The sequence below is a fragment of the Arachis stenosperma genome, chromosome 10 (assembly GCF_014773155.1).
Source record: "Arachis stenosperma cultivar V10309 chromosome 10, arast.V10309.gnm1.PFL2, whole genome shotgun sequence".
In the NCBI taxonomy this organism is placed as follows: Eukaryota; Viridiplantae; Streptophyta; class Magnoliopsida; order Fabales; family Fabaceae; genus Arachis; species Arachis stenosperma.
In genome coordinates, this window is record NC_080386.1 from 77,936,893 (window position 1) to 77,943,280 (window position 6,388).

Genomic DNA, 6,388 nt, shown 5'->3' on the forward strand with positions numbered 1-6,388 from the left:
ATTTATGCATCAATTACTTACTCATGTAAACCCTAGTAGCTAGTTTATTATAAATAGAACTTTTTACTAGTGTATTAGACATCTCTGGACGCCTAGTCCTTAGACCATGGGGGCTGGCCATTCGGCCATGCCTGAACCTTTCACTTATGTATTTTCAACGGTGGAGTTTCTACACACCATAGCTTAAGGGTGTGGAGCTCTGCTGTACCTCAAGTTTCAATACAATTACTATTATTTCTATTCAATTCTCACCTATGAACGCGCATGACTGACAACCACTTCTGTTCTACCTTAGGCCGGGCGCATATCTCTTAGATTCCCCAACAGAATCTTCGTGGCATAAGCTAGATAGATGGCAGCATTCATGGGAATCCGGAAAGTCTAACCTTATCTGTGGTATTCCGAGTAGGATTCCGGAAATTCGGAAAGTCTAACCTTGTCTGTGGTATTTCGAGTAGGATTCTGGGATTGAATGACCGTGACGAGCTTCAAACTTCTGAAGGCTGGACGTTAGTGACAGACGCAAAAGAATCAAGGGATTATATTCCAACCTGATTGAGAACTGACGAATGAATTTTTGCCGGTATAGAAATTATCAAGTAATCAATCGTAGTATAGTCTAAACCGACGCAAAATCCATTTATCAAACAAATCTACAATCTATAATCGAGAGTATTAGTCCCGAGTCGTTCTTCCCTAGGAATGCTACAAGGATGCATGTATTGGTTAAGTGGTCTTTTTGTGGCTTGAAGAGTGTGGCATAAAAGTGTGAATAAAAGAAAACAACAATCAATCAATATTAAAAGCCTTGGCCAAGGTTGAACATTGGAAGTCCCATCACTATAGCTTCCTTCAATTGTGATAACAAAGGAGTGTTGCTTCACTTAGTTAACCCCTAATTATAGAGGAAAGTCAAGTAAAAGTAATTAACTCAAGTCACAAGTCCTAGTCTTACCCTAGGGAAGTCTAGCTTTAGTGCACTCTAAGTCAATTAGCAATCCTCAATTCTTAATCAACAATTGACATCCATTATTCAAGTGTCTCCAATGACTCAACCACTAGGCCAAGTGAGGGAATGCTACTCCATATCTAAAGTTGGCATTTTCTCAAACACTTGGAGAGCAAGAATGAAAGACATAGTAAAATTGAGAAGAGATTTAGAACTAAAGCAATTCAACACAAGAGATTAACAACAATTAACAATGAACAACAATGAAAATGAGATCTTTAATGAATCAATAGAATCCAAAACAACAAAGCTAATTCTAAGATCTACGAGAATTGAACAATTACAAACACTAATTGAGATTGGAGAAGATGATCTACAATATGAACAAAGTAAATTGAGAGTGGCAATAGATCTCACCAAGGAATGGTTGAGAATTGAGAAAATGAAGATGAATCCTAGAGAGAAGTTGGAGTTTCTCTCTCTACAAATGTAACTAACTAAAACTATCTATCTAATGATCTAGAATTAGTCTATGGATGTGAATGTGTGTCAATCCCCTTCAATCCTTGGCTCTTTTATGCATTTTGGCGCCAAAGTTGGTTGTTGAAACCTTCCAAAATCGCCAGGCACGTGTTGCCTTAATGAAGTCATGTGCGATCATCGACGCGTGCGCGCACGGTACGCGTGCGCGTCCCTGGCTAATTCTGCGATGTGCGCGCGAGCGCCTTGTGCGCGTACGCGTGCTTGGCCGAAATCAATTCTTTGGCTTTTTGTGCTTCTCTCCACTTGCATGCTTCCTTCCTTGCTTTCTTTGATCCATGCCTAGCCTATTTCAATCCTGGAATTACTAGCAAACACATCAAGGCATCTTATGGAATCAAAGAGGAACTAGAATCCATCAAAATAAGGCTTAAAAAGCATGTTTTTACACTTAGGCACAAATACGGGAGAGATAACAAAACCATGCTAATTTATAGGCTAAATGTGACAAAAGGTTATCAAAATACTCTAAATTCAATACAAGACAAACCCTCAAATTGGGGTTTGTCAACCTCCCCACACTTAAGCCTTAGCATGTCCTCATGCTAAAATAAGAGGGAACTAAAGGGTTATGACATTTATTTGAATGCAACTAAACTATGTGAATCCTATCTAAATGCAACTATCTAAACAAATGGAAATGCTTATTTCAAACAAATCAATTCCCAAGAGAGCATGTGTAAGCACAAGAGCTAGGCAATAGGAATTAAGTCCAAACCACAATTGTATTGAATTATCAAAAAGAGTTCAAACTTGCAAGAATATAGATAATATGGGTGAATACATGTGATTGAACTTTTGAACCCTCACCGGATGTGTATCCGCTCTATTCACTCAAGTGTTTAAGGGTCAATCCGCTCAATTCTCTTCTAATCATGTTTTCCTAAATTTGATTTTCTTCTAACAATCAACACTTATTTAATGCATGCATACATTCATCATGAGGTCTTTCATTTAGGTTGTAATGGGTTAGGGTCAAGGTAGGATCATTTATGGTTAAGTGGACTAGGATTTGAATCTTTGATTAGCATAGACTTTCCCACCTAACCTATTTAATGACCTATACAAATGCAAGCTATCCTAACTACCCATTCTTCACTTTTTCTTACATACTCATGCATTCTTATTTGATTCATAACACCTATGCATTGATTCCTTTTTATTGACTTCACTTTGGGACATTTTGTCCCCTCTTTATTATATATATTTTTTTCTTTTTTTTCATCATCATATTTTTTTTCTCTTTTTTTTTTCTCTTTTTCTTTTCATTCATTTTTTTTCTTTATATACCTTTTTTTTTTCTTCTTTTTCTTCTTTCAAACCACATACAAGAACATCAATGCATAAGGTCTTTACATTTAATCAATACATGAATATGTACCCAATTCCTAAACATGAAAGTGTACTACCCCTTTTATCCTATCCAATGTTCCCAAGCCTCACCAACTTTGAATAACAAACACTCTCACTAGCCTAGGCTAATCAAAGATCCAAACAAGGACTTTTCATTGGTTTTCCGCCTTGGGCTTGTAATGAGCTAAATTGAGAATAAATTGGTTAAGCATAGGCTCAAAATTAGCTAACAATGGAGAGTAAAAGGGTGGCTATTTGGGTAAGTGGCTAATGAAGTGATGGCCTCAATCATATAAGTGCATAAATACAAGAAATAAATGGATATATAGAATCAAGCAAATCAAGGATCATAATCATAGAAAGAGAACATTTTCATACAAGAATGGAAAATAAGTGGTTATAAAATGTAACCACATCAATAGGCTCAAGTCTCACAAGCTTGTGTTCTTAGTTCAATACATGCTTCACAAGGTATGAAATTCAAGCAAGTTTTCAAAAATTCTCTTTCAATCAATTGGGTCAATGCCCTATATTTAAACTTCTTGAAAAAATCTCAATGTTTGACTAAGTATTGTTGTGATTGAAAAGTTCAAAAATTTTCTTAGTTCACCCTCTCCTTTTTCACTTAAAACCAATTTCTTATGCAAAAAGGGTGACTAAATATTTGCAATCCAAAGTAAGATTTCTAATCACAACTACAAACTAAAAACAAAGATAAACAAAATGTATACAGAAGAATCCAACTAAAAGTACGGAATCTATCATCCAAAACATCTAAAAATATCCAAAAAGCATCAAAATATCTAAAATCCAAAATAAGCAATAAAAATATCCAAAGCAAACTAGAAATGCATCAAAATATATACAAAGATGTGCAAAACAAGATAACTAGGCCGAAAAGTTCACCGGTTCCCAAATAATGCTACCGGTGCCCTCCCCACACTTAAAATCAAGCATCGTCCTCGATGCTAAACCGGAGGATCAGTGGGAGGTACAACGATAGGCTCTGGCTCTGACTGTGGTTGTGGGACCGGCGCCTCCTGAGTCTGTGGTGGCTCTGTAGTGTCATGGGCATCCTGCTGAACTGGTGCCTCCGCATCCTCCTCCTGATGATCCTGCTCATCGGAGGCCAGGGAATCGGGAAGCGGAGGTAGCTCAGCACCCAAAGAAATAAGAGCCTGGTCCATCCGATCTAATCGGTGTCTGACATGGCGTCGCTCGCGCTCTAGGAATCGGAATAGACGCTGGACCAGGAGATAGGTAGGCTCAGGTGCTGCTGGAGGATCTGTAGATGATGAAGGAGCTGCTGTGGAGGATGATGGGGCAGCTGTAGGGGCTAATGGTGAAGGTGTCCCCATGACAGCTTTAGCCCGAGAGCGGCGTCTCGCAGGTGGCCTCTCGTGCACCCAACCACCCCAGGGGATAGTAACCTCCATGTCATCTGCATCAGGGGGTGGTGGTCGCACATCATCGTCCAACCATGGGACCTCAGCTAGGCCCGCCATACTCGTGACCAAGGTAGGAAATGGGAGTAGGCCACGAATATGCGCCCGCCACATGCACTGTCTAATAAGTCTAGGGAAGGAGACATCCTTCCCCTCCATAACGCAACCAATCAGCAGGAGCATCTCCATGGGGATCTCAGAAAAGTGGGTGGTAGGCAGGACGTAGTGGGCGAAGATCATCTGCCAAGTCCTAGCCTCCCTAGTCAAATGGGTAAACAACATCCCCTTGGGCTTGGTGTTGCCCGCATCCATAACCCATGTAGCATCCGGTATCCCAATCACGCGCCGAAGCGCCTCATAGTCAAAAGTCATGGTATGGATGGCTATCTCAGCCTGCTGATGGGCACACAGGTCATCCGGAATATGCCGACACTGTAATTTCTCTCCAATGGCGGTCTCAGTGATCATGATCCCCCTACCCCGCACCTGAACCGAATCCAATGTCGGACGGAAGAAGTTGCAGTAGAATTCCTTTACCCACGATATATTGATATCACCTAACTCTCGGTCGACAAAGTCAATACCTAAGTCAAGGATCCGACCGGTAATGGACCGTCTCACATCATTAGGTAGGAGCAACTTTTTCTCAGTATTCAGCTTAATTGTCCGATATCTAGAAAACTGAAGCTCACAGTAGAGGTTGGGAAATTTTTCTGGATTGGTAGAAGGCAACTGCTGATTTTCTTTTTCTTCCTCACTTAACGGATTCTTGGCATAATGCTTGTAGATGGACGGAATGGAGGGGGTAGAGTGTTTTCTCTTCTTAGAGGCAGTGGCTATGGCTTTGCCTTTGTCCGACATCCTGAAGAATATGATTGAATATATAAAACATTTAGCATGTAACAAAGAAGGCATGTTCAGGATATAATGCACAAAAAACAATCATGATGTTGTAATGATTATGCAAAAGTGAACAAGTAAACCAAGAAAAATGCAAGCTTCATTAAAGTCAACAACTCATGTTCAAAAGGCAATAATATCATCATATAATTGAAAGAATTGTAAAAGATGGTTAGAGGTGAGTAGAAGTTAGATGGTTAAAGAAATTAGTAAGTTAGAAAAGTAGGTTAGTGATATGATGATATTTATGTGCAATGAAAAGAAAAGTTGTGGTTCATGTTCACAATGATTGCGCAAATCTGGGAAGTCAAAAGGAAATGGAAATTTGCCCAAAACTGAAATAAAGATCAAAATGAAACTATTTTCCTTGAAAATCGGGCAGCATTCCGGCTTAAAATTGGGCGTTCCCGGATAGCAATTTAGCACAATTAGCATGGAAAACAACATCAATTAGGCAAAGTGGCAGTGGTATAGCATTCAGGCAACAGGAAATGCACAAAAACAGGCCAAAATCAGCATACAACATCCAGATAAGCAGATAGCAAAATATGCACGAACGGAGCACTTATCAGGCCTAGAATCCTCTATCCAGCCCTAGCTACCTAACCGCAATTATTTCTATCTAACCTAACATGCAAAGTTCGAAGTCTAACTAACTAACATGCAATTACAGTAATTAACCATAAACGAACAGTAAAAAGGAAAAAACAGAAAAGAATAACAAAAATGGAGCAGGAACCTGGGAGTTGGGAAGAACTGAGAATGGTGAGGAAACTGGGGAGTAGGGTCACAGAATCAGAAATCGCGCCGCCGTCAATGGTGGCGGTTATGGCAGAAGGGCGGCGGCGGTTATGGCAGAAGGGCGGCGGCGAGGGTTGCTGCGGCGGCCGAGAAGAAATGGATGGGTGAGAGGGAGAGAAAGGCTGGGTGGTGATGAGGGAGGGAGAGTTGCCGGCGGTGATGATGGTTAGGCGGCGGAGGTGGTGGCGCGGTGGAGGCTTGGCCGGGGGGAGGAAGAGAGAGTGAGTGGTTGGCAGAGAGGGAGAAGGAAGTGAATGGGTGAGAGAGAGGGGGTTGATAGGGGACGGTGGTGGTCGGCGGCCGTTAGTGGTGGTCGCCGGAGTAGCAGAGGTGGTTATGGGGGAAGAGAAGAGGGAGAAGAAGGTGAAATGGGGGCTGGGGGGAGGTGTGCGTGACTGCG